The sequence below is a fragment of the Papio anubis genome, chromosome 12 (assembly GCF_008728515.1).
Source record: "Papio anubis isolate 15944 chromosome 12, Panubis1.0, whole genome shotgun sequence".
In the NCBI taxonomy this organism is placed as follows: Eukaryota; Metazoa; Chordata; class Mammalia; order Primates; family Cercopithecidae; genus Papio; species Papio anubis.
The window spans coordinates 117,409,195-117,436,235 of record NC_044987.1 but is presented as its reverse complement, the minus strand read 5'-3'; the positions used below and the strand labels follow the sequence as shown (position 1 = coordinate 117,436,235).

General features: G+C 49.1%; 1 protein-coding gene across 6 annotated transcripts in view; it reads left to right on the top strand.

The window, feature by feature from the left end:
* Nucleotides 1–11,748: 11,748 nt before the first annotated feature.
* KMT5B (lysine methyltransferase 5B) overlaps nt 11,749–27,041 on the top strand; it is a 59,019-nt gene continuing 43,726 nt past the window's right edge. For 3 of the 6 annotated variants that reach the window (XM_009185481.4, XM_009185479.4, XM_031653771.1), the window contains exon 1: nt 11,749–11,857. The gene's annotated coding sequence lies outside the window, so the exon portion shown is untranslated. Of the gene's footprint in view, nt 11,858–12,002; nt 12,197–12,469; nt 12,805–27,041 lie in introns of those variants that run through there. The other 3 variants (XM_009185485.4, XM_003909445.3, XM_031653769.1) reach the window with 3 other exon arrangements.

Sequence of the window (27,041 nt, the reverse complement as noted above, 5' to 3'; positions counted from 1 at the left end):
CTCATTCTCAAATAATATTCTCAGGGTCTGCTTCTAGGGGACCCAGGCTGAGACAGCTGGTATCAGATATGGGCCTAGGAAGTAGCCCCTCAAGAAGGGCTCATTTGCCAACCAGAGGGTCACCGGGTGCCCACTGCTGAGGAGCAAGGTGGTGATCACCCTGGCCCACTGTAGCGTCACAATGCTAAGATGCTCACGTGTTGAGGAGGTGCACAGGTGGGAAGGGTGCACAGGCCTGAGCTACTCCTGCACCTGAGTGGCATGGAGGCAACAGTAGCCACCAGGATGGTGGAGAGGATGGTGGTAGTGAGCTGATGGCAAAGACTGAACCTCAGACTCAGCAGCCGACTTTTTTTTTTTTTTTTGAGATGGAGTCTTGCTCTGTCGCCCAGGCTGGAGTGCAGTGGCGCAATCTTGGCTCACTGCAAGCTCTGCCTCCCGGGTTCACGCCATTCTCCTGCCTCAGCCTCCCGTGTAGCTGGGACTACAGGCGCCCGCCACCGCACTCGGCTAATTTTTTGTATTTTTAGTAGAGACGGGGTTTCACCGTGTTAGCCAGGATGGTCTTGATCTCCTGACCTCGTGATCCTCCTCTCTCGGCCTCCCAAAGTGCTGGGATTACAGGCGTGAGCCACCGCGCCCGGCCAACCGACTCTTAACTCACAGAAGAATGCAATGGCCAGAAAACTCCCAGGATGGCATTTAAAATCTGGCCGGGCTCGGTGGCTCACGCCTGTAATCCCAGCACTTTGGGAGACCAAGGTGGGCAGATCACCTGAGGCTAGGAGTTCGAGACCAGCCTGGCCAATGTGGCAGAACCTCACCTCCACATTAACCCCACCTCCACAAAAACACATTTTTGTGTTTGTAAAAATACAATAATCTCTTGAATGTGGGGGGGCAGAGGTTGCAGTGAGCTGAGGTCACACCACTGTACTCCAGCCTGGCCAACAGAGTGAGACTCCATCCCCCAAAAGAGTAAAATAAAAGGACCCCATCTTCTGCAACAAGAGGACAGAATATGCTAAAAATTGAGGTCTCAGATGGGATTCTAAGAGTGTCCTCCTGCAAAGGAGGTTGGAGTCACAGCCCTGGCAGCTTGTGCAGCACCGTGGGAGGGACTCTCACACCTCAGCCATACAACAGAGGAGTCAGCGCACTAGCTCTGCCACTAAGGCTGTGTGGCCCTGGGTAAGTCACTCTGAGCCTCAGTTTCCCCATCTGTAAACGCAGATCACAATGTTCAGTATCAGAGCCTTGCCCAGTGCGTGGTACATGGTGGAAACTCAGTGAACTGGCTGCTGTTTTTGTTGTTGTTGTTTTTTGTTTTTAACTGTGGGAAAATTCACATAATGTAAAATTTGTCATCTCAGTCTCTTTTTTTTTTTTTTTTTGAGATGGAGTGTCACTTTGTTGCCCAGGCTAGAGTGCAGTGGTGTGATCTCGGCTCACTGCAACCTCCACCTGCCCCAGGTTCAAGTAATTCTCCTGCCTCAGACTCCCGACTAGCTGAGACTACAGGCGCCCGCCACCATGCCCGGCTAATTTTTGTATTTTTAGTAGAGACAAGGGTTTCACCATGTTGGCCAGGCTGGTCTAGAACTCCTAACCTCAAGTGATCCACCCGTCTCTGCCTCCCAAAGTGCTGGGATTACAGGCGTGAGCCACCGTGCCTGACCTCAATCATTTTTAAGGGTACTGTTCAGTGGTATTAAGTGCATTCACATAGCTGAGGTACAGTCATCATTATTTTATCCACAGAACTCTTTTCATCTTACAAAATTGAAACTCTGTCTCCATTAAACAACTCTCCATTTCCTTCTCCCCAGGCCGTGGCACCCACCATTCTACTTTCTGTTTCTGTGAATACGACTACCCTACATACCTCACGTAAGGTGCAATCACACGGTTTCGTGCTCTGTGTCTGGCTCATTTCACTCAGCCAAAAGTCCTCAAGATGCATCCATATTGTAGCACATGTTGGAATTTCCTTCCTTTTTAAGGCTGAATATTCTTCCATGCTTTGGGTGTATCGTATTTTTTTACCCCCATCCACTGATGGGCACTTGGGTTGTGTGTACCTTTTGGCTACTGTGAAAAACAATACGAACATGGGTGTGTGGTGGTGTTATTTTTCTTTTTTTCTTTTCTTTTTCTTTTCTTTCTTTCTTTCTTTTTTTTTTTTTTTGAGACAGTTCTGCTCTTGTTGCCCAGGCTGGAGTGCAGTGGCACGATCTCGGTTCACCACAACCTCCGCCTCCCGGGTTCAAGTGATTCTCCTGCCTCAGCCTCCCGAGTAGCTGGGATTCCAGCCATGCGTCACCATGTCCTGCTAATTTTTGTATTTTTAGTAGAGATGGGGTTTCACCATATTAGTTAGTCAGGCTGGTCACCAACTCCTGACCTCAGGTGATCCACCCGCCTTGGTCTCCCAAAGTGCTGGGATTACAAGCGTGAGCCACCTTACCTGGCCTGTTATTTTTATTAAGAAATTTGTTTGCAGAATGCAGGTCTGAACCAAGCCCTGGTCCCTCTCCTACCAGAGTACCTTTGCCTTTAAGTTATATTTTATCACTGGAAACTCTGTTCCCAGAAGGAATAAGAAGGAAGCACAAGAGGCAGAAGGTGCAACAGGGGCCAGGGGCCAGGTACCTCTGCCTCTCCTGCCCCCAGCAGCAACTGGTCCCCACAGAAAGGGCCTGGTTTCGAGAGTCAAAGGACCCCTGATGGGGTGGCCACAATCACTGTGTTTTTCCAGCATGGGCCCCGCGTCCGGTGCTTCCCCTGCCTAACCCCCGGCAGCCTGTTTAGATTTGGAAATTTAAGTCTTGTCTTTCTCTTCTTTGCTGTAATTAATTGTTCTCACTACCAGGGAGGGCTTAAAAATCAAACTCTACTCTCTCCCCTCTCCCTTTCTGCTGTAGACTGAATGTTTGTGCCCTCCCCTCTCCAAATTCATGTTGAAGGCCCAGTGTTCTATTTGGGCCCTCAGTGGGTTGGATGAGGCCCCCCACACTGGGAGGACGGGCATCTGCTTGACTCAGTCCACCTGATTCAAAGGCTAATCTTTTCTGGAGACACCCTCACAGACATGCCCAGAAATCGTGTTTACACAGCGATCTGGATGTCCCATGGCCCAGTCAAGTTGACACCCATTGACCATCCTATGGAGAGAAAGCCTAAGTCCCTCAGTTCCCATGGCGAGCGAGCTTCTAGGTCTCTAGTGGCCCCTGCGTGGGAAGCCCTCTGCACTGAGAATGCAGGGCTGAGGCCCCCGGTCACCCTCTCTTCGTGACCACCCAGCATGCCCTAGAGGAAAACCATCCGGACTTTTGGCTCAGGAAATGCCACCCCTTGGAATTTATCAGGGAACAAGCCAATACCCCAAAGTGTATCTGTGAGGCATAACGTAAGGGAGTGATTGTGAGACAGAGCAAAATGCTGATTCCACATAAACCACATATCTCCTGGCCAGAGAAGACCCACGTCAACTCAGAATTGGCTGCAGGCTTCCAGATGGGCACAGACCAGGCAGCAGCTGGGAGATGACTGGAGGGGCCTGTAGCAGGGAGGCTCGTGTGCTGGTAGAAGGTTCCAGTACATCTATTAGAAGCAGGGACAGTTTCTTCTCCTCCCTATTTAATTTATTTATTTATTGAGACCGAGTCTCACTCTGTTGCCCAGACTGGAGTCCAATGGTGCCATCTCTCCTCGCTGCAACCACCGCCTCCCAGATTCAAGCAATTCTCCTGCTTCGGCCTCCTGAGTAGCTGGGATTACAGGCGCACACCACTACGCCTAGTTTTTTTGTTTGGTTTTGTTTTAGTAGAGCCAGGGTTTCACCATGTTGGCCAGGCTGGTCTCAAACTCCTCACCTCATGTGATCCACCTGCCTCAGCCTCCCAAAGTGCTGGGATTACAGTCACCATGACCAGCTCGCCTCCTCCCTTTAAATATCACGTAGCAATAACTGGCACCAGCAGTGCTCTGGTTGAAGGAACAAGATTCTTCAGGTTCCTCATCTGCACCTTAAACCCAGAACCTGTACCATGAACCTGGGTCATTCTCAGAAGCAATGTCTGGGAAACATCCAAGGAAAAACTATTTTGTAAAATTTGCTTGTCAAGATAAGTCATGGAAAAACTGAAGTTTTCACTGAGCAGTAGTATTTTTCCAGACTATTTCCCTCTTCTTTGAGCACATAATTTGCATGCAGTGATTTGCACAGAATTTAGATTTGGCTCACGCCTGTAATCACAGAGCTTTGGGAGGCCGAGGCGGGAGGATTGCTTGAGCTCAGGAGTTCAAGACGCGCCTGGATAACATGGTGAAACCCCATCTCTACAAAAAATTTTTTTAAAAATTAGGCTGGGTGTGGCCGGGCGCAGTGGCTCACACCTGTAATCCCAGCACGTTGAAAGGCTGAGGCAGGTGGATCATCTGAGGTCCGAAGTTTGAGACCAGCCTGGCCAACATGGCGAAATCCCACCTCTACTAAAAATACAAAAATGAGCCAGGCATGGTGGCACGTACCTATAATCCCAGCTACTAGCGGGGCTGAGGCAGAAGGATCACTTGAACCTGGGAGGCGGAGGTTGCAGTGAGCCAAAGTCGTGCCACTGCACTCCAGCCTGGGCAACAGAGTGAGACACCGTCTCAAAAAAAAAAAAAAAAAAAATTAGCCAGGTGTGGTGGTAAGCGCCTGCAGTCCCAGCTAGTGGGATGGCTGAGGTGGGAGGATCACGTAAGCCCAGAGAGGTCGAGGCTGCAGGGAGCTGAGATCACACCACTGCACTCCAGCCTGGGTGGTGGAGTGAGACCCTATCTCAAAAGAAAAAAAAACTTAGATTTACAGTTTGAGAATTTTCACAACATACACACCCTGACAATCAGCCCTCAGAAACAGAGATTTCCATCTCACCATAGTTTCTCATGTCCCCTGATGGGCAATCCCAGCTGCCCAGAGACTAACGACCCTTTGGATTTCTATCACCATAGATTAGGGGATTTTCTCTTCCATGAGTTCATTGTTTGGAACCCAACAATTTTTACTCTATAGTTTCTGACGTCTTTGTCTCAATGTAATGTTTTTGAAATTCATCTATGGTGTTTGTAAGAGTAGTCCGTTTCTTTTTATTTCTGAACAGGATTCTATCACATGGAGAGACCACAATTTGTCTGTCCATTCTTTTGGTGGTTGGCATCCGGGTTGTTTGCAGTTTACAGCTATAATAAATACAGCTACCACAAATAACTATAAAGGAAGAAATAAAGAAAGAGAGTGGGAGGGAAAGAGAGAAAAATAAAGAAATAGAGAAAGAGGAGGAAAGAAAGGATGGAAGAAGAGGAGGAGAGAGGAAGGAACAGACACCAATTGAACAAAACTAGGAACCCACAAATCCATTCTGAGGTGTATATATGTATACATAGATAGATATGTATATATACACACACACACACATATATATGATGTGATGAGGAATGATGTTCACATCCCCTCAATGAATCTCTCCACAGAAAACTTATTTATTACAATGGGCAAGCAAGTGAGACCTGTCAAGGGGAGCAGGCCTGACACCCTAAACTACATTACTGGTGACCCAAGGGCATCACTCCATAATGAGGTAAACTAAAACTGCTGTAGTTGTAACATCTCATTTTTGATTTTTTTTTTCTTTTTCTTTTTTTTTTTTTTTTTTTTTTTTTTTGAGACGGAGTCTCGCCTAGCTTCAGGCTGAGTGCAGTGCCTGATCTCAGCTCACTGCAAGCTCCCATTTCTCCCGGGCCTATGCCATTCTCTTCCCTTAGCCTCTCCCAAGTAGCTGGGACTACAGGTGCCCGCCACCTCAGCCCCAGCTAGTTTTTGTATTTTTTAGTAGAGACGGGTTTCACTGTGTTAGCCAGGATGGTCTCATCTCCTGACCCTGGATCCGCCCGCCCGCCTCCCAGTGTGCTGGGATTACAGGCTTGAGCCACCGCTACCGTGCCTTTTTCTTTTGTGATGGTCTCGCCAGTTACTCAGGGAAGCTGGAGTGTAGTGGCATGATCTCGTTCACTGCAACCTCCCTCCGGTTCGCCCTGCTCCCCAGCCGCCAGAGTATCTCAGATTATAGGCACAGCCACCATGCCCGCTAATTTTTTTGTATTTGCAGACGGGTTTTACTGATGTTGGCCAGGCTGGTCTCAAACTCCTGACCTCAAGTGATCTGTCTGCCTCAGCCTCTCAAAGTGCTGGGATCACAAACGTGAGACACTGCCTCTGGCCAGAAATTATTAAAAAATAATAATAGGCTGGGCGCGGTGGCTCAAGTCTGTAATCCCAGCACTTTGGGAGGCCGAGGCGGGTGGATCACAAGGTCAGGAGATCGAGACCATCCTGGCTAACACCATGAAACCCCGTCTCTAATAAAAAAAATACAAAAAACTAGCCGGGCGTGGTGGCGGGCGCCTGTAGTCCCAGCTACTTGGGAGGCTGAGGCAGGAGAATGGCGTGAACCTGGGGGGCGGAGCTTGCAGTGAGCCGAGATCGCGCCACTGCACTCCAGCCTGGGGCACAGAGCAAGAGTCCATCTCAAAAAAAAAAATAAATAAAATAATAATAATAATAATAATAAGATAAAGCTCCACTTGCCCATGAGACAACCTTTGTCGGCGGCTGCTGGTCCTCTCTGTGTTTGCTTCTAGAGAGGGCTGGTTAGGGCTGAGTTTTATTTGGGGGAGAGGAGATAAAAAGGAGTGCGATGGGACCCCAAAAGAATGATATCCTCAGTGACAGGGAAATTTTCTTGGTGCCTGTCCCACTGCCCAGGTGGGTGCTGAGCACACAACCCCCAGGGCACCCATGAGCTGGAACACCACACACCTTGTGGGGTGGGTGGTGGAGAAGCCTTCTCAACAAAGCAAGATTGAGCCCCCAGAGTTTGGGGAGTGATTACAGAGCCCCATGCACCTCCTTTTATCCTTGTAGCAACCCTGGAAAGTTAGTATTAGTATCTTTCCCTCTTCCTTCCTCCCTCCCTTCAGCGAAAGCAGAGGAAGCCTCAAACACCATGTCCCTAGGGGTGGTTCTGGATGCTGGAGACACAGCAATGAATGAGACAAAGCTCCCTGCCCTTGAGAAGCTGACAGTCTAAAGGGAGAGTCAGCCCTAGGATGAATACTGAAAGATACAGAATGCTAGAGCTGTCGTGTGTGCTAAGGAGAAAGAACCCTGAAGCCATGAAGGAAGAATGAAAACTAGGTCTCGGCCGGGCGCGGTGGCTCAAGCCTGTAATCCCAGCACTTTGGGAGGCCAAGACGGGTGGATCACCTGAGGTCAGGAGTTTGAGACCAGCCTAGCTAATGTGGCAAAACTCCATCTCCACCAAAAATACAAAAGTTAGCCAGGCATGGTGGCACACGCCTGTAATCCCAGCTACTTGGGAGGCTGAGGCAGGAGAATTGCTTTAACCTGGGAGGTGGAGGTTGCAGTGAGCCGAGATCGCACCACTGCACTCCCACCTGGGTGAGAAGAGTGAAACTCCATCTCAAAAAAGAAAGAAAGAAGGACAGAAAGAGGGGAGGGGAGGGGACGGGAGGGGAGGGGAGAAAACTATGTCCTAGACTTGAGTGGTGGAAGGGTACCTGTTTGAGAGGTGGAAGGGTGTGGTAGGAGGGGGTTTTACTTTCGTGTGTGTCCCCCGGTTTAGCCATGTTATATCTGAAATGCCTATTAAGCATCGAAATGGTGGTGTCTGAAGTTCAGAGAAGTCCAGGCTGGAGAGAGAATTTGAGCATCTGAAACACATAAACAATTGTAAAGCTACAGAGGAACTTACTAAGGCCGGTCCAAGGAATGGACCTTTTCACAGGTGAGGGAATGGTGGGCTGACAGGCTACATCACTTGCCCCAAATTCCATGACTGGCAAACTGCAGAGCTGGGATTCAAACCCAGGTCAGACTCATGCCAACCTCTGTTGGCAGCTGCTGTCAAGTCTTGCTGCTGTTGACCAGGGGTCTTGGGTGTGTCACTTGACCTTTCAGTGGCTGTTTCTTTTTCTTTTTTTTTTTTTGAGACAGAGTCTCACTCTGTCGCCCAGGCTGGAGTGTAGTGGCATGATCTCGGCTCACTGCAACTTCCACCTTCCAGGTTCAAGCCATTCTCCTGCCTCAGCCCCCTGAGTAGCTGGGATTACAGGCGTGTGCCACCACGTCCAGTTAATTTTTGTATTTTTAGTAGAGACGGGTTTCACCATGTCGGCCAGGTTGGTCTCAAACTCCTGAGCTCAGGAGATATGCCTGCCTTGGCCTCCCAAAGTGCTGGGATTACAGGCATGAGCCACCACGCCCAGCTTTAGTGGCTGTTTCTTCTATTCAAGGACAGTGGCAGTGGAGGGGCAGGTGGAAGGCAAGAATGGTGCTGGGGGTAGTGGTGCTCAGCAATGTGACCAGGAAACCCGCCAGCCGCCCAGAGGGGCCACTGGGATAGCTGGGTACGCCCCACTCTGCCTCTGGTTTCAGACACCTGCTCCCATCAGAGTAGTCCTAGCTTCGGGGTGGGGTGGGGACCCGGGGCAGACGCATTTGCGGAGCACAGAAGACAACACATCACTTTACAATGAGAAGCAACCTGCCTCCAACCTGGAATTGTGGGGTCAACGTGACCTGTGGGCCATCCTAGTAGGCACAGGATCAAAGCAAGTGAATCCCTGCCATCCTGTCACTGGGTGAACCTGGCACTCGAGGAAAGGGAGTGGGAGAGCATAGCAGGGTGGGTAGCACTAGGCTGGAGTGCCCCTGGACACACCAGAGCCAGCCCTGCTAGGGAGACCAAAATAGACTTCATGGCCTCAGTCAGTGCCCTGGCAAGCGTGCCATTCCCAGGCCAGCTCCGGGCTAGGCTGGCACTCCTGGCCAGCCTCACGGTGCTTCCGGGGCCAGCCAGGCCCCTTCCGCTGACTCGGTCTTTCTTTAGAGCTGTTAATCCCTTTCGGTCCGGCCAGGCTGGGGAGGTCCCCCAGCCTCTGTGGCTCAGCTCTTCCACTTTGGGGCGTCTAGAGGTCTCCCAGTGTAAATACCAAAGGCTCCTGTCACACAGGGACTGGGCAGGTGCCTGGCCGCCTACTTCCTGCTCTCCCTCCCCTGCCAGCTGGCAGGAGGAGCCTCCAACTGGCCTCTCCTGTGGGAGTCTCCCTAGGGAGGGCTCTCCTGGGCTGTGCTCTCAGCCCAGCTTAGCCCTGGCTTCCCTGAGCGGGGACCCCCGAAGGCCTCAAGCCCCCTGCACGGCTCCACCAAGGTCCTGAACCCCAACTCAGCTCTGCCAGGAGCCCTGGCCTACCCTGGGCCTCTCAGCTGAGGCTGGAAGAGCAGCTGGCAACGTAGGGGGATTGAGGGAAGAATGGACACAGAACTGGGGGCCTGGGAGCAGGCTGGGCTTGGGTTTGCTCATCTGTGTCCCTGCCAGGCTGTGGGCCCAGCCTTGCAAGGTGCCCAGAACACTTGACTTGGCATCGGGCAGTGAATACAAGGAAGTGCCTGCATCTTGGGAGTATGGGGGCTTCACAGGACTCAGGATTTGGCATTCACCCTGAAGGGCATGTGGAGACACCTCTATGCTGGGGTGGGCTCTGGAAAGGTGGGAGTGGGGAGGACATCGGTTTTGGGGACTCTGGAGGGCTGCTCAGGCATAGCTGGACTTGGGGGCCTGAGACCGAGGTAGACTTAGAGCCAGATGGTGTTTCCTCAGTGAGCTCGCCTCCCGTGGGCATTCGGTGGTGGGCGTTGGCAAAGGCAGTCTCGGTGTTTCTGGGGTGCAAGCTGAGTATTTGGAGCCAGGCACTATGAAAATCTTGGAAAGTTTCTGATAAACCAGAAACCAAGAACACCAAAGCAATCATTTGCTAGTAGCGTCTGCAAAGACGAACGTGGCAGAGTGGATTCTGCTGCCACAGATGACGCTGCTTTTAGTGAAAGGGCAGACAGGAGAGGCGCCCACCGCCCAACCCTGAGTCGGCCTCCAGAGGGAGGAAGCTGCTGATGGTGCAGGTGAGGGCAGTGGGAGGAGCTCTGTTTTGAAGATGAGACCTGCTTCCGCCTCCATCAGCCATGTGCCCCCAGCGAGTCGCCGTGCCTCAGTTTCCCTCTGTGGAAGGCCGTAAGGAGCATCATGTTTACCAGCCAAAGTCGAGGTCGAGGATAAGGGCAAATAAGGGAGGCGCTTGCGTCAGTGTTAGTTGGACTTAGCCCAGTCCTTGTGTTAGGTGGTCGTCCACGGCCTCCATTCATCATCCTTCGTGGAGGATGATGGCCCTGGAGCCGCAGGGGAAAACTAAGGCAGACTGCGGCTCTTCCTGGCATCTGACTGAGCTGCCTGCCCTGCCGGCCTCCTCTCTATGGCAAGGGCAGCCTCTCTCCCCTCCCAGGGCCTTGACACTGACTGGTCCCACTGTCCATACAAGTCCTAGCCACCCCCTTTTACCAACACGCTCAAATTCACCCTCCAGGTCTGCGCTTCCTCGGGTTACCTGCCGGCACCAAGTTCCGGGCATCTGCACGCCTATGCCAACCTCAACTTCTTGGAGGTCCTCCGCACCCGCCTCCTGATTTATTCTGCATTTTTCACCCGAATGCTGGATGGGGGCTCTGGCTCAAGCCCTGACTACTTGTCACAGAGGTCACGGAACTCCCCGTGCCTCAGTTTCCCTAGGTATAAAGTAGGACCCACATGGTTCCCACCTCCGGGGGTTGTCCTGAGGCGTGAGAGGGAGGATGCGCGGAGGCCCTGGGCAGCCCCGCAGGGGTCGGGCGTGCGCTCGTCGTTGTTCTGTTGTCTGAACTGCAAGATCGATGTCCAGGCAAGCTTCGCAGCTCCCCCGCTCGCAGGCGGCCCGGCCCGTCAGGATCTCCCCGCCAGCCCGGGCTCCCCGAGGAGGGGTCGCACGGCCAGCGCGTAGGGCACACCCGGAGTGGGGCGGAGCGTGGCGCGGGGCGCAATGGGTGTTGGGGGCGGCGGGGCCAGCGGGGGGCCAGGCCGAGGCGCGCCCGCTCTCCTCCTCCCTCGCATGCTCCGCGCAGGAACGCTCAGCCTGCCCACATGGTCTTAGGGTGCATCTGCTGCCAGTGACCCCCATTCCCACAACAAAGACGCTCGCCTGCCTGGGGCCAATTCCCTCGGCGCAACCGGGAGGCGCGGCGGGCAAAGGGGGTCCCCTTCCCCAGGTCTGCAGCCCGAGAGGCTGGCTCCAGAGCCATCCCTGGAAGGGGCAGGTGTGCAACAACCCAGGGCCCGAGAGAGCCACCGGGGCCCCGCGGGAACCGGGACCGGAACGCAGTCGCGTAAAGGCGGCAGGGGACCCTAAGGTGGCGCCCGTGGGGCGCGGGCGACGCCGCCTCAGCCGCGATTTAAAGGGCAGCGACGGCGGAGGGATACCAGCCGCCGCCAGGCCGGCCGCGGATCCCTCCGCCACGAGGGGAGGCGACGGCCAGCTCTGAATCGCCCTTTGTCCCTCCGCCGTCGGGAGCGCCCGGCGCGGAACTCGCTCCCCGCGCGTGCCCGCGTCCCGCACAGAGCTCCGTGGAAGTGCCGCGGCGGCTGGGCCTGGCGGGAGGCGCGCGCACACTGTGGCTCTCGCGCGGCACGGTGTCCCTCCGCCGTCGAGGCCGCGGCCTCCTTTTCGTATCCTTCCACCGTGCCCGGGCGGGGTTCGGCCGGCTCACCGGGGGCGGCGGCGCGGCGGCGGTGCGGGCGGCGGGGCTGCGGAGCGATGAGGTGAGGACGCCCGGGGACCGGAGGCGGCACCGCGCGGCGCACGGACGTGGGACGCGAAGTCCTGAAGCCGGTGGACGCTTTTCGTACGGGAGGCAGTGCGCGAGGCGGAGGTGAGACCCCGGGTGGCGGGGCGCGGGAGCCGGCGCCGGAGGTGCGGCGAATCGAGGCCGGGGGCGCGGGGGGCGCGGCGGCGGCGGCGACCGGTTGGGGGCGGGGGGCTTGGCCGCCGTGGGGACTCATTTTTCCCGTCAGCGGAGGGAGCAGGCGGTGCTGCGGTCCGCGCCGCCATCTTGGATTTTACTCTCCATTTTTCTCTGGAATTATTTTTGGTGATTAATTTTCTGGGGGGACTGGGACGTGGGGCCCGGCGGCGCGGCGCCCCCGCATCGCAGCGGCCGGGCAGCAGGGCCTCGGACGCGCCCCGAGAAGGAGAGCGGGCGGCGCGGGCGGTGAGTCGTGAGGGCGCGGCGCCGGCGAGGGTGCTGGGGGCGGCCCTGGGCGACGGGGCGGGCGGGGACGTGGGGACCGCGGGCCGGGGCCGGCTGCAGGCCGCCGGGGCCAAGGCGGGTGGGGCAGGGGCCGGGCGCAAGCGGCTGGGCGCGGGGGGGCGGGGCTGCGGCCAGGCCGGTGCGGGGCCGGCGCGGGGCCTGCAGTGGTGGCCGCGGCCGGAAGGGAGCGGTAGCGGCCGCCGGGCAGCGTCGGGGCCGGGCCCGCGGCCGCACGAGGGGAGCAGCCCCGTCGCTCGCGATTGGGGGACTCTGTTTTCCCTTTTCTCCAATGGGCAGCCGTGAACCGTCTCGCCCAATCTGCTCCCACTGTCGGCGCTGAACTTTTTGTTTTTGTTTTGGCCCAAGCGCATTTCGGAGCCCTCCCGTGCTCGTCCTGCAGCCCACCCTCCTCCCCGACGGCGCTTCTGGCCGTGGCCCGGCGCCCCACGGCCGCTGCCTCCCCTTTGTGCTGTATCCGCTCTCCCTTGGTTCCCTGGTGTGTGTCTGTCCTTCCACGTATCCGCGGATGATGTGCACCGTTGTCACCTCCGCCTTGGAAGGAGGAACAGGCAGGTTTTCACAATGACAGCTCGATGCAACTTGCTGGATTAAGATAGAAACAAGTTGGGTGCTGAGAAGTTCAGTCTATTTGGGTTTATTAACCCGGGTCTGGTGCAGTAACTTAGGATCTATTAAGCGGTGGAACTTTAGGAATTAATTTTTAAGAATTTGCCAAATGAAATTTATCTGGAGTGAGGGGAGTTTTCCTTAGAATAGAGGGCTGTTGAATTAATTTGACTGTGATTCTTTGTGATGTGGCCCTTTTTCGATTTAAACCAGTTTGATATAAAGTGGAGTCGAGGATGGCCATATAGGTCTGAACTCTGCTGTGTAGGGTCTTCAGAGGAAGCAGTTGCCAGCTATAACTTTTTTCCCTTAGTCTTTAATATTGAGAACACGTTAATATTGAGAATACTGTTAATTAGTAGTAAAAACAAATATTTTGAAAAGGGAGGAGGAAACCACTTTTGCCTGAAATAATCACAGATAAATTGTGCATGTTGAAATACATAAATTGCTGCTTGCTGTAGATATAGATTTATTGTGTATCTGAAGGTTTAGCAATTTGAATCAGAGGTGTGGCCCTGTCCCTCTTGGAGCGCCTTATATTCCGAGGTTAGAGTCCACAAACGCTCTAATCCCGGCATGTGTGGGAACTCCAGCCCATTTTTCACTTTGTAATCTCTAAACATTCTACATTCTGGTCCCTCTCCCAAGCTCTGTCTCCAGTAGCTTCCCATGCGTGGTCCCTGTAGGCCGTGCCCTGCCTGGCATCCCTCCACCCCTTTTCTCCACCTTGTACACATTCGTCCTTCAGAAAGGCCCCGTGAGAATGTTGCCTCCTGGTGAAACCTTCACACACACAGCCGTTGGGGTGGTTTCTTGTGAGCTTTTGAGTCTAGTGTTATCTCATCCGCCCACGGGCAGGTACAGAGTAGATGCTCATAGACACTTAATGAATGGGTTAATTTATTAATCTCCAAGTTGTCAAGCTTAATAGTTTGTATTAGTTTCTCAAAGTAAATCTACTTTAATGTTATTTACAAACATCATTATATCTTAAAAACTGAGCTGGAGAGTGAAGGGAATATGGTAGATACTTCTTCAATAAGAGAGTAAGGTAGGGCTTGATTCTTTATCCATGATCATTTCCAGGTGCTCTCGCGCCTGTATTTTCATCTGCCGTCCCAAACACCCTGAATTGCTCATGCGCTGAACTTTTCATTCTCACAGCGAATGCCAGGGGGCAGTACTGGGGAATGTGGATGGAGGGTAGCGGACTCTTGAGAGGGAGAGACGCGTGTGAAGGAGTGTCCCGGTGTCTGCGTGTCTTTCAGCAGGGAGTTTGGTGGGTGGGGGATGTTGTTTCGTGATTTTTCTCTTGGGTTGTTTAAAAGGGGGGTTGAATCTGGTTTTCCTTTACCCGAGTATCAGTTTGTGGGTTTATAGGGCCTGGGTTCGTGGCCAGGTTGTGTGACAAAGAGATTTGTGTGTGTGGCATCTAAGCAGCTCCCTGTCCACAGGAATGCCCTTCCCATGGCTTACAGAGAAAATCCTTTCAGATAAATCGCCGTGGTCCCATTATTTCGTGTTTCTGTGTACCATGTATGAGCTTTACTTTCTCTCCATTGGCAAAATCCTTCTCCGTGGGCAGGAGTTCCCCGACTGTGTCAGCCCTGGAACACTCTAATGGAATCTTCCGCACACTTTTAACGACAGGGACCACGTGTCCTCCCTCCACTCCATCACCCTGTTGGCTATAATACTGCATGTTAAGTAAATGCAGGAGACGGTCCATTATGTGTGTGGATGGGGTTGGTTTGGGACTACCTGGTCTGCGAATGAGACAGACTTAAACACCGGGCCGTCTTCTTAGGGCTGTATGTCAAATGATGACTGCTGTATAGAAGTATAATTTTAGGAATAGTTGAAGGACCGTGGAATAAGAATCAATACCATTCTCTGCTCTGTCACTGTTTGTATAAGTCATTGATAGGGCCTAGTCTCCGTCTACAAAACGACTAAACCTCTCAGGTCACTTCCAATCCAAAATTATGTTAATACTTTATCCTTTACACTTCAATGCCATCCTATTTTCTCTTAAGAATGATTTTAATCATATTTTGATATCTCTCTAATTACCTTACTTAGTTCATATGCTTGTTTCTTGTAGTTTTACCTCCTTTTTTTGAAATGTCATTATGAGATAATCAGTTGAATTTTAGAATTGAGAGACTAGGGTATCAGTGCCCCCGCCCAAAGCTTGATTGGGGGCCTGTATGGCTCCTGCAATGCCGGTTGCACCTCTGTAAGCTGTCTTAGTTTGTCTGTTTTAATAGCACACTGAAGAAAATAGTACCTAGATCCAGGGATCATTTGCTGGTGATAAACCTCTAGGTGGTACACGTGGCTCAAGCACTGGAGTAAACCCCAGGCTACAGTTTAAAAGATGGTTTTAGACCTAGCCTTATGACTTAGTAGCACTTTGAGTTTAGGAAAGCAATTTGTTTCTGAGCTTTAACTTCCTTGTTGTAGTGCTAATACTTGTCTCACCTGATAGGGTTGCTGAGCTAGCGAATCCCGAGTCCTGCATGTTACCAGAACGAGTAGAAACCGAATGCGTGTGTTCTGACACCTGTGTTTCTACCTTGTGCCACCTTTACAGGAATGCCTGATCAGCAGATCTCTAAAGGCACTGGGCTTGCCTCTCAAGCCTTACGCAAAAGGCCCCTTCAGTGAAGGGTCATTCTGTTTCGTATTCTGTACTTTTCTACCCTGTACTCAGGTAACTTTGTTTTCCCCACATGCATCCCTTTGGTTTTCGTCCCTGACTCACGTAGTAGCCCTGACTGATTTTCCTGAAAGTAGACGCTCTCCCGCGCCCTCTAGTGTTCCCTGAAAATGACTAGTATTCCAGCACCACGAACAGTGCCTGGTGGCTCTGGGAGGTTCTTCATAAATTTGTTGAACTGAGTGGATTCTAGGTCGGCCGGATGAATTATTTGCCTGTCTGATTTGTGTAACAGGGTTGAAATATCTGATACATTTTAATGATCTCTGAGGGGTATTTTTATTTTTGAGGAAATGCTTATGTTGCATCATATGGAGAAATAGATATTTTTAGTAAGAAAACCAATCTGATTTTAGGAAGCTGGAGTTTTCCTCACTGAGAAGTAAAAGGTGGCTTGATCCTTCAGCCAGTGGGCCAGTGACACCATAGGAAACCCCTCCTTCTCTCTCCCCCTTGGAAAGGAAACAAAACCAGACGTCATTCAGGGTCCTGGAGGGTTTAGAGGAAATATTTGTTTGGTGCATATAAGTATGTACCAGGAGGGGTTTTGACCCAAAAAAGGTGTTTTTTGTTTGTTTCTTTTTGAGACTGGGTCTTGTAGCCTCCCATGCTGGAGAGCAGTGACATAATCCCAGCTCACTGCAGCCTCAATCTCCTGGGCTCAAGCAGTCCTCCCGCCTTGGCCTCCCAAAGTGCTGGGATTATACGATGAGCTGCCATGTCTGGCCTCATTTTTATATTTATAATTTTGATTTATTTTTTCTTGATCATCCCATCTCAAGTCCATTCTCATATTAGTCTCTCTCCTAACATCCTGTTTTTCTTACAGCTTGCACCAGATTGATAATCACATATTTATGTCTCTTCCCACAGTATGCTGTGATCTCTACGCAGTCAGGAACCTTGTCTATTTTGTGCTAGAGTTTTACTCCTCAAATATGGGGGCAAAGTGTTTTTTTGTTTGTTTGTTTTTGTTTTTTTGAGACAGAGTGTCGCTCTGTTGCCCAGGCTGGAGTGCAGTGGTGTGATCTCAACTCACTGCAGCCTCTATCTCCCAGATCCCAGTTCATGCAATTCTCCTGCCTCAGCCTCCCGAGTGGCTGGGATTACAGCCACGCACCACCACACCCAACTAACTTTTCTATCTTTAGTAGAGACAGGGTTTCACCATTTTGGCCAGCCTGGTCTTGAACTGACCACGTGATTCACCCACCTTGGCCTCCCGAAGTGCTGAGATTACTGGTGTGAACCACCGTGCCTGGCCTGGGCAAAGTGTGTTTAAAAATTTGTTTGGGGCCAGGCGTGGTGACTCACGCCTGTAATCCCAGCCCTTTGGGAGGCCGAGGCGGGTGAATCGTGTGGTCAGGAGTTCAAGACCAACCTGGCCAACATGGTAAAACCCTGTCTCTACTAAAAATACAAAAATTAGCTGGGCATGATGGTGGGCACCTGTAATTCCAGCTACTCGGGAGTCTGAGACAGAGAATTCCTTAAACCCGGGAGGCGGAGGTTGCAGTGAGCAGAGATCGTGCCACTGCACTCCAGCCTGGGCGACAGAATGAGACAGCGTCTAAAAAAATAAATAATTTGTTTGGGTCATTATTGTGTTGCCTTTTTTTTTTTTTTTTTTTTTTTTGAGATGGAGTCTCGCTCTGTTGCCCAAGCTGGAGTGCAGTGGGTCGATCTTGGTTCTACACAACCTCTGCCCCCTGGGTTCAAGCAGTTCTCCTGCCTCAGCCTCCCGAGTAGCTGGGACTACAGGCAAGCGCCACCATGCCTGGCTAACTTTTGTATTTTTAGTAGAGATGGGGTTTCACTATGTTGGTGAGGCTGGTCTCGAACTCTTGACCTTGTGATCTGTCTGCCTCAACCTCTCAAAGTGCTGGGATTACAGGTGTGAGCCACCGTGCCCAGCCTGTGTTGGTTTTTTGTGTGATATTAAGAGTAGACAACAGTCTCTCAATCTGGACTTGGCTTCATTTTTTCTTTTTTTCCTAATTCTCTAAGTTTTGTTCTCATTTGTAAAATGGGAATGATAGTATTGAATGTGTGTTAAAGAACTGTGATGTGTGTATCTTCTTTTATAGGGTGTGAAAATAATCTGTTTGACCAGCTACATCACAAACTAAACTGTGTTGTAAGAAAGCCTGTAGTCCAGTCTGTCATCCCTCTGAATGTTTACGATGGGAGGTGTAGCTTGGCATGATTTTTAATCATGCGTGTTGTTGCCAGAAGTTAAGTTCCTTCTCTTTGGGAACCGTAGGGAAAGCAGAACTGGTGCTCAGCCTTGTGTCATAATTATTCTTTTGCACATTTGTTCTTTTTTAAATAGGTGAGGTGATGAGTTTTTTTTTTTTTTCCCCATGTGTGACTTATGGTGGGGAGGAATGGAAGGGAAATTTCTACTTGATTCAAGTTTTGTATAGAATGTTTCTGGCCTGCTTTGCTTTTGCCTTAGTTACTTGCAAGGGGAGACCTTAATTTGTTAGCAGTTTGTGCTCTTTTAAATCTTGTGCCAAACCTAGCAGGGAGGCCCTCTTTTCATTGTACTGATGGGGCGTCGGTGAGGTTAAATAACTTGCCTGCTCAGGCTGCTGGGGTAAGGATGAAGCTAGGGTGGGACAGGTGCTTTGACTGCAGAGCCACATCCTTAATCCCTGTGCGGGCTGCCTCTGCAAAGCCCACCAGCCGGCAAACTCAAAGCAGCCTGTAACGTCCAGCCCAAGAACCACCTTTTGGAAGTTTTTCCTAACACTTGTCCTTGCCCAGTAAAAATCTTTGATGTATTTCTTGTAACTTCTGACAGAAACTGTGACCTGTACAGGCCGTACTTACAGACGTTTGACACTAGGTGGCATCTGTTTCTGGAAACGTGAATGGCTGTTTGGGTCCTAGACAAAACTGTAACAAAGAAAGCATCCTTGATTTTATTTTTAGGCACTGCTAGGTAAGCAGATGGATCAAATGTGGAGAGATGGGGAATCCGGCATTTTTGTTTTCTTCTGGAAGTTTTTTTGAGGACTTCCCTCAACAACCCCATCAGTGAAAACCTTTGTTTTAAACTATCTACTGAGATGAAGACATGGAGTCTTTCTTACATGAAATCCCTCATCGTAAATACATATTGAATGTGATACGTAAGAATGAAGCAGTATTTTCTGTGATAAGGCAATAAGGAGTTTCTTACGTGTCTGGTTGTAGATTAGTAGCCAAATAAGTAAGTTTAAGAATTGTGCATGTCTGATCATAAACTTACCAGTGGTGGGTAGTTTGCTGCTTAAAATGTTTTGCTCAAGGAGAAATTCTAATAGTTTCAGTTTTTATTGTAAGTTTTAATATAAATAGAAAACTGTTCAATCATAATGCTTTTCAGGAAGATCATGGTTATCTGGCCTAGCACAGTGTGTGAGTAATCAGAGGCATAATTAAGAGGCTAGCTCTATTTTCAAAATCCATATAACTCAGTAGCTGTATTTTATACCTTCAGTTGAAGGATGCTGTATGATTTAAACTTTTTATTTATTTCCATTTTTAAAGGTGAAGTCTCACTCTGTCACCCAGGCTGGAGTGCAGTGGCATGATCATAGCTCACTGCAGCCTCTACTTTCTGGACTCCCATGATCCTTCAGCCTCCTGAGTAGCAGGGACTGAAGTTGCGCACCAGCACAGCTGGCTACCTTTTTGTTTTTGTTTTTTTTTGGTGGAGATGAGGGTCTCACTTTGTTGCCCAGTCTTTAAAAACTTGTTTTAAATACACCGTTTTTGAAGTTGTTTAAAATCTTTTTTCCTGTGGCATGTTGGAATTTTATATATTTTTGGAGCGTGGTAACTATAAAGCATTTCTACTTTGGTTTAGTTTTTCGTAATCTCTGTTAGTTTCCTGTGGTCGCTGTAACAAATTCCATAAACTTAGTGGCTTAAAACAACAGAAATGGGCTGAGCGCCGTGGCTCACACCTGTAATCCCAGCACTTTGGGAGGCCAAGGTGGGCAGATCACTTGAGGTCAGGAGTTCGAGACCATCCTGGCCAACATGGCGAAACCCCATCTCTACTAAAAATACAAAAATCGGCTGGGCGTGGCAGCAGGTGCCTATAATCCCATCTACTCAGAAGGCTGAGGCAGAAGAAATTGCTGGAACCCGGGAGGTGGCGGTTACGGTGAGCTGAGATCGCACCTCTGCCTCCAGCCTAGGCAACACAGTGAGACTCCGTGTCAAAACACCAACAACAACAACAACAAGCCAGAAGTGTATTCTCTCTCAGTTCTCGAGGCCAGAAGTTCAGTATCAGTTTCACTGGGCCAAAATCAAGGCATTGGCAGGGCTGTGGAGGGAAGCTGCTCTTTGCTTCTTCCAGCCTCTGGTGGCTGCAGCATTCCTTCACCTGTGGCCACATCACTCCAGTCTGCTTCACCTCTTGTTCTTTGTGAGGTGTCAGATCTCCCTCTGCCTCTTATAAAGTCATTTGGGTGGCATTTAAGGCTTACCCAGATAATCTAGGATAATCTCTTTTATCTCAAAAACCTTTATAACATCTTCAAAGACCATTTTCATTATAAGGTAACATTCACAGGCTCCAGAGGTTAGGAGCCAATGTCTCTGGGGGCCGTTTTCCACCATACTGCGGTCTGCTTTAGAGCTGTTAGCTCAACAAGTTTAGTCTTTTTCAAGACTTAGTGATGGTGTCTGTGGCCATCATTTTATTCTGAAAGGGCAGTGGGTGAAGCATTCTGCCTTGGTGGTAGGTAAACTGCTCAGCTTCAGACCCCATTCCCTTGGTGGCCTGAGTGAGGGCATTACCACCTGAGGGGACTTGGGAAAGCTGTTGAATTGGGTGAAGCAGAATGCATCCAAGCTTGACCCTGTGAAAGCTACAGAAGGAAAGTAGGAATGATAATATCATGGACATTTGTAATTATTTGCAAGTATAGAGACATATTCTTTGCTATGGAGTTGATGGTGCTAGATACCTGATTAGCATTTGAATTAGCATGACGCTCTAGTTTTAAAATAAAGGCTCTGCCCTGGGTAGAAGCATAATTGTGAATTCAGGGAAATGAAAATCCGAAGGCTTTTCTGTTTTCATAATACTAGCACCAGTTGAACTACTCTGACAAGTCACCTAGCTTCTCAATTGAGACAGCAATATTTATAGGAGCAAGTTTTAGGGTTACAGGTATGAACGTGAATTTATGATAGTTTTCTAACAAATTAGCAACTGAGAAATTGCCCCGTCAAGCAATGTTATGGTGTTATGATGGAATATTGATCACAAATGTTTCTGATAGCTTTGCAGGGCTTCTTATATTGGCCTAATTGCTGGGATTGATACCATAGGATTCCATGGAGCCTTAGTTATTGCACTATCGATTGCAGATGGATTTGGAATAGTCATTGATAAAGACTGATTTGGAATTCTTTGATATCAAGTCCTTTTGTAATTTTAGATTTAGGAGAACTAAAAACTGATTCCGCTTATGTGTAGCAGTTCGTTTGAGAATAGAAAGGGGATGTGATATGAATGAACCTATGTCTGGTCTTGTGCTGGATTCTAATGATATGAAAGTGTATGGGGCTGGGTGTGGTGCCTCACGCCTGTAATCCCAGCACTTTGGGAGGCCTAGGTGGGGAAATCACGAGGTCAGGAGTTTGAGACCAGCCTGACCAACATGGTGAAACCTCGTCTCTACCAAAAATACAAAAATTAGCTGAGTGTGGTGGCGCGGCACCTGTAATCCCAGCTACTCAGGAGGCTGAGGCAGGAGAATCGCTTGAACCCAGGAGGCAGAGGTTGCAGTGAGCTGAGATTGTGCTACTGCACTACAGCCTGGGTGACAGAGCTAGACTCCGTCTAAAAGAAAAAAAGTTTATCATAGAATTACCGTATGACCCGGCAATTCTACTTCTGGGTGTATCATCAAAAGAATTAAAGCGGGTACTCAAACAGGTATCTTGTACACACATGTTCTCACCAGGATTATTCAGCCAAAACATGGAAATAAGGCCGGGTGCGGTGGCTCATGCCTGTAATCGCAGCACTTTGGGAGGCTGAGGCAAGCAGATCACGAGGGCAGGAGTTCACAACCAGCCTGACCAACATGATGAAACCCCGTCTCTACTAAAAATAGAAAAAGTAGCTGGGTGTGGTGGTGCGCACCTGTAATCCCAGCTACTCAGGAGGCTGAGGCAGGAGAATCGCTTGACCCTGGGAGGCAAGGGTTGCAGTGAACCGAGATTGAGCCACTGCACTCCAGCCTGGGCAACAGAGCGAGACTTTGTCTCAAAAAAAAAAAAAAAAAAAGGTGTATCTTAGCTAGTAGGGAAGGCAGGTGTTATGAAATAATTACACAGAGTAGTGAGTATGGTTGTAATAAGCACCATGCTGAGAAACGTTAAGGGGTTCAAATGTATAACAAGGAAATCTATGTAGCTGGAGAAGTGGGGTTGGGCAGGGGCTGATAAGCAGTTTGGCAGCACCCCAAGTGCAAAGGCCCTGTGGTGGGAAGCTGCCAAGCTGTTTCCTTTTCCTTTGTGTAAGTATCTTTAATATTCTGTTACAAAAGTCACACATGTTTATTTTGAAAAGTTGAACATATAACAGGTAAACATTGCTTGTGATCTCATTCTCCAGTGTAATCTCAGTCACTGTTAACCAGTGGTGTACTGAATTGTTTTCTTACCAAATTATAACTGAATCACTTGAAAAATGTTTTCTTTGCCTTTCTGAATAAAAATTTATGAAAGTCCTCTAACAAGCTAGAACCTGCTTTTTATTATTTCTTTGAGACAGTCTTGCTCTGTCGCCTAGGCTGGAGTGCAGTGGTGCAATCTCCTGGGCTCAAGCCATCCTCCCACCTCAGCCTCCTGAGTACCTGGGACTACAAGCATGCACCACCACACCCGGCTAAGGTTTTTTTTTTTTTTTTTGGTAGAGATTGGGGTTTGACCATGTTGCCCAGGCTGGTCTTGAACTCCTGGGCTCAATTAATCCACCTACTTTGGCCTCCCTAAGTGCTGGGATTACAAGCGTGAGCCACCACACCCAGCCAGAACTGACTTTTTAAAAATGTGTGTTGACTTTTGTTTTTCAAACACTTGGGGATTGTTTCCCTACCACTGGATAATTTCTCTAGGATAAACTCTCTGCAGACAAGTTCAGCATGTCAGCTGGCTAGAGGGTTCTCGGCAGTGTCACAGGAATTGTGTTAAAATTCTTTTCAGTCATTCAGAATCAGTGTTTTAACTTTTTTGACAGATTTTTTTTTAAATCTTGGTTTTTAGGATATTAAGCAAAAAATGCCTGTGTTTAAGTAAAAATGGATTAGAATCAGAGTTCTCAAATTGGATGCAACTTCTCAAAAGTCACTCAACAATTTATAATCTGATAAAGAGACTGGAAAGAGAAGGGAATTGACATTTGTTGAGGGGCCATCACTGGCATAGAACAGGCATGGTTATGTGAACTTAGCCCATTTCCTATGAATCAATGCTGCTTTCTTTTGAAACGTGTTAAAGTATTAAGGTTTTCGGTGTTTTTTTTTCCTGATTATAAGTAAATAGATTCACTATAAACGTTTGGGGAAAAAATATTTTTTAAAGTTATCCCTCCCCCCACCAGTGGTAGCACTGGTGATTTGGAATGCATTGTGATGGTGGTGGTGGTGGTGGTGGTGGTGGTGGGTGTCACGCTTCTGACCTTAGTGGCGTTATGTTATGATTAGGAGTTTCCGCTTTAAATATAACTAGAAATCATTCTTGCAATATTGTCCCCTTTAAATACATTTCTTATTTTAGCAGTTTTCCAGTATGTTTTATATTGATCATAAATTATCCCTCCACCCCTCACCTCCTTATTTATGTTTGGTACCAGAATCTGTAGTAAGTGCTTCTTTTCCCATCTGTTGGTCCAGTGAAACCGCATAAGGTGACTCTTCTTGTTGATTTCAGTGTTGGGTAAATCTCTTGGGGAAGTGATGCTGCCCATCTTGGAGCAGAATCCCAGTTGCATTTTCTTAGAGCCTGATTGCATCATTTTTGTTAATATTCACAAAAGTAGAAGGCACAAAGCCTTGCACAGTAGTCCTCAGGAATTCCACCTCATTCTCCTACTCAGGTCATCTTTATTACTCCAGTCCAGAGTTTTAACTAATCTATTAGTTAAATTTTTTTTTTGACATAGATCCTATAAGCCCTCTGAATGCTTGCCTTCTCAAATTAACTAACCTATTGCCATCACCTTCCACTCCGTAATTTTAATTTACATTTGTCTTTCCTGGTCTGTGAGTCAATCTCTCTCTCTCTCTCTCTCTCTCTCTCTCTCTCTCTCTCTCTCTCTCTGTCCCCCTCTCTCTCTCTCTCCCCCTCTCCCTCTCTCTCTCCCTCTCCATTCCTTATGTTGCTCTCTGCCATCTGTTTCTTAAAGCAAAGCCCCCTGTCTTCCTCACAAGTGCATGTTTAAGACATTATGTCCATTTTAGAAGTTCTCTGTTGTTTCTGAGCAAGGCTTAAAGATCAGCAACAGCCCATCCTTTCCGTGAGTTTAGACTTATAAAATAAAAGTATTTGCTTTCTGGGCACCTACAGTTCTTGCCTGAGTTGTTAACTCCCTTCACGGCATGGTCCCTGTCACGCTCAGCTCTTCTTCTCGCTCATTGCTCCTTTTACAATCGTGTGCTGCTTCTCTTCCTCTTGACCTATACATGTGAAAGTGCCCCCACTCCCAGTCCTTGGCCTTCTTTGATCTACAGTGATTCCTAGATTTCATCTGATTCCATGGTTTGAAATGCCATTAATGTTTTGACTCCAAATTTTTATCTTCAGCTTGGAGGTGGACTCCAGACCCTTGTATCCAGCTGCCGACTCCACTAGGATCTGTAGTGGGCATCTCAAAAATGACTAAAACCAAAAAAGACCCCAGAAAAGGAAGAAAAAATAACCAAAACCAAATTCCCACACCGCAATCCTTGGGAAAACCAGTCTTCCTATACTCTTTGTCACATTCCTAAATATTCCATTCTTCATTTGGAGGTATGTTTGAGTCCTCTTTCTCTTAACACCCACAGTCAGTCTGTCAGCAATTCCTAACTATCAGCAGAACCTTCAGAAAAGATCTCGAAGCCAACCACTTATTGCCACCTCTGCTGCTGCAACCACTAGTTCTCCTCTGGTTTTACAGCAGTAATCAGTTAGTAAATAGACTACTACTAATAATAATGTCTCCCTGCATTCTCTTGTCCTAGAAATTATTTGTAGTTTCATTAGAACTGCTTTTTTAAAGTACCATGTAGCAAGCTACCAGCATGGTCCTTTAAAACTGTGAGTTGGATCGTGTCACTCCTCTGCTTTCCGTCTCACTGGGAGTAAAGGCCCAAGTCTCAGCAGTGGCTTTGAAGCCCTTCTTCCCTGTGGCAGCCTCTCTGACCTCATCCTCCCACTCTCGCCCATATTTGCCCCAGCTGCACCAGCCTCTGCACCTTGTGCTTGCCCTTCCCTTTGTCTACTGCATGCTTCCTGCCTGATGCCCAGCTGTCCCCTCACATCCCTTGCTCTCTTAGGAAGTAGCCACTATCACCCTCCTTCTCCACCGGAAACACTCCCTGCCACCATAAATGGCTTGTTCTCCCAAAAGGTGCTGGCATTTATTCATTAATTTATTATTTCGTAGTGCTTTTTTCCATTAGAATATAAGCACAGATGAGGGCACAGCCCTATTTCGTTCCATGCTGTATCCTCAGTGCCTGCAACAGTGTTTGGAATATAGTAGATGTCCGATAAATTTCCTGACATTTTTATATTGGGAAATCAGAACAGGATTTGTAACTTTAAAAAAAAAAAAAAAAAGCAAAAACCGCAGTTACTTTTGCACTAGGCTAATATGCCACTTAAGAAGTGGTCAGTAATGGCCGGGTGCGGTGGCTCACGCCTGTGATCCCAGCACTTTGGGAGGCTGAGGCGGGCAGATCACAAGATCAGCAGATCGAGACCAGCCTGGCTAACATGGTGAAACCCCGTCTCTATTAAAAATAAAAAAAATCAGCCGGGCGTGGTGGCGGGCACATGTAGTCACAACTACTCAGGAGGTTGAGGCAGGAGAATTGCTTGAACCCGGGAGGCAGAGGCTTCAGTGAGTGAAGATTGCACCACTGCACTCCAGCCTGGGTGACAGAGCAAGGCTCTGTCTCAAAAAAAAAAAAAAAAAAAAGCAGTCAGTACTTTCTTGAAATTTTTTTCCTAATAATTTGGGACAAAATTGAGGCAATTTTTACTTCTAAATGTAGTCAGTGGCTAATGAGCTCCGAGTGTGTCAGCCAAACCATGACCGTGGGACATTTCCACGTGAGCCAGCTATGTTCCATGGAAGTCTGCACCCTTGTTTGTTTGTTGGGAGGGGGCACCTCTGTGGTAGCCATGAAGTATTTTAGGCTTTGCTATCCACCCGGTGTTTTGTTTCGGTTTTCTTTCTTCTTTTGAGACACAGTCTCACTGTGTCGCCCAGGTTGGATGGAGTGCAGTGGCACAGCCTTGGCTCAGTGCAACCTCTGCCTCCCAGGTTAAAGCTATTCTCCTGCCTCAGCCTCCTGAGTAGCTGGGATTACAGGCGTGCGCCACCACGCCTGGCTAATTTTTGTATTTTTAGCAGCGACGGGGTTTCACTGTGTTGTCCAGGGTGGTCTCAAATTCCTGACCTCAGGTGATCCGCCCGCCTTGGCCTCCTAAAGTGCTGGGATTACAGGCGTGAGCCACTGCGTCTGGCCTCTACCCAATGTTTTCAACCCCTATTTGTCTGTACTCTACTACGGTGTCGACGTGTGTTAGCTTTTTAAAATCCTGTCACTACCTTTAATGTGTAAGTGTGCAGCCTTAGAGGGAAGATCTTGCCAGCAAGAACAGATTCCACACTTAGGAGGGCAGAACAAATGAAGACTGGATCATTAGTAGAATATGTATTCATTTTGAGCTAAAAATTTTTTTAAATAGCCCCCAAATTATTGATAGCTTCATTAGAATTGTTTTTACAAATGTTTCATTTATCAGCTTAAGAAAGATCTTTGGGGTCGGGCACGGTGGCTCAAGCCTGTAATCCCAGCACTTTGGGAGGCTGAGGCGGGCAGATCACGAGGTCAGGAGATCGAGACCATCCTGCCTAACACGGTGAAACCCCATCTGTACTAAAAATACAAAAAATTAGCCGGGCGTGGTGGCTGTCGCCTATAGTCCCAGCTACTCGGGAGGCTGAGGCAGGAGAATGGCGTGAACCCAGGAGGCAGAGCTTGCAGTGAGCGGAGATGGCACCACTGCACTCTAGCCTGGGCAACAAAGTGAGACTCCATCTCAAAAAAAAAAGAAAAAAAGAAAGAAAAGTCTTTGGATAGGCCGGGCGCGGTGGCTCAAGCCTGTAATCCCAGCACTTTGGGAGGCCGAGACGGGCGGATCACGAGGTCAGGAGATCGAGAC